Genomic DNA, 1,820 nt, shown 5'->3' on the forward strand with positions numbered 1-1,820 from the left:
AGCCAGTTGAGGTGGCTCGGGCATCTGGTAAGGATGCCTCCCTGGTGAGGTATTCCGGGCACATCCCACCGGGAGGAGGCCCAGAGGAAGACCCAGGACCCACTGGAAGGACTATGTCTCTCGGCTGGCCAGGAAACGCCTTGGAGGTCCCCGGAGGAGCTGGAAGAAGTGGCTGGGGAGAGGGAGGTCTGGGCCTCCCTTCTGAAGCTGCTGCCCCCGCGACCCGACCCCGGATAGGCAGAAGAAAATGGATGGATGGATGGATGGATGGATGGATGGATGGATGGATAAAATAAAATACATACAAAGCAGAACACAGCTAAATGTATCAAAAGCATGTCTCTGTAATTTTAGAATTTTCTGACAATGAATTTTGGTTTTTCATTCTTTTTTTCAGTAAGAGGTTTTTATTTAATAGAATTTTTGGACATAAATATCGCAATATATCACCTTGCTTACAGTATCACAATATATCAGAATATATCGTATCGTGACCCCTCTGTCATGAATTCTTGCCAATACACAGCTCTATAATCCACCGTGCTGCTGCCACAAAAAAGTATTGACTGTGTCATATTGATTTTTTTAACAATCAATCATCATGATAGATTTGTTCCTTTGTGAATAATTTGGAGACATCTGGATAATTAATTCTGAGTATGAAATAAACAGAAGGTCTACTGGAACCACTAATGATTCTTTCCACACAAATACTGAAGCTAACCCTGAACGTCAGACACAAAACCATCAGAAAGCTTTCAGTCTTTCAGGAAACTTGTTTCTGACAGGTTGTGTAGAGTTTATGTAGCCATATAATAACTAAGCTGCTGTCTTTCACACATTAACACACAGCTTCTACACGAGGTCATGGCCCTGCAGGGACTGAGTCACCGTCTGGTCCAAAACCACAACAACAACATGAAGAGGCTGTGGTCTGAATTAGTGGGGAACTTGTTCTACTACAGGAGGAACAGCTAAAAGTCAACACACATGTGACTAAAGCACCAAACCAGGCTTCATCCGATTGATGAACAAAAATGTGACACCATGACAGGACGTTCCAAAAACTGTCCCATGATCTGGTGACTCACCAACAAACACACCAATAAATCCAATCAGGTGACTACGAGGGCGGCTGAGGCTGAGTGGTTAGGGGAATCATTCTTTAATGAGAGAGTTGGCAGTTCGATTCCCCCACCATTCAGTCACATGTGAAGTGTTCCTGGGCAGGACACTGCCCCGCCACCTCTGTCTCTGGTGTGTCCCATCAGTGTATGAGCTCGACTTAAAGCACTGATTAGTCTCTCTCTATACAATCATTTATCTGTGTTAGCTTTCTACAGACTTCCTAGAGTTTATGTAAAATTTGTAAAAACTATATATTATTGATAATACATTTAAATTATCATTAATATATTGGTGTATATAATCTAATGTTTTAAATAATGTCAGAAAAGCGTTTTGTGTTATGGATTTACCAAGAGAAGAGAAGCAGAAAAACATCTCATTTCACAAGAAAAAGGATTTGATCTTATTTAACTCAATGTGGATGTGATCTGAGCAGAACTGAAGCTAATAGTTATTTCAGTATTTTTAACTGAAATATCGGCTTCATTCACAAAATTATTGAGTCCGGAAATGAGACCACGCTGTCCGTGCTTCAGAGTGAGATAATAACAGATCCATCAGGAGACATGATGTGAAAAAAGGGGGAAAAATCAGCCCTGCAGCTCAGTAATGATAACAAACTAATGACATTAGTGTGTGACCGAGCTGTTCCTGGAACAACAACAAACACATGTTCGTCTGTAATGGCTGCC

Source organism: Austrofundulus limnaeus, unplaced genomic scaffold (assembly GCF_001266775.1).
Source record: "Austrofundulus limnaeus strain Quisiro unplaced genomic scaffold, Austrofundulus_limnaeus-1.0 Scaffold665, whole genome shotgun sequence".
NCBI lineage: Eukaryota > Metazoa > Chordata > Actinopteri > Cyprinodontiformes > Rivulidae > Austrofundulus > Austrofundulus limnaeus.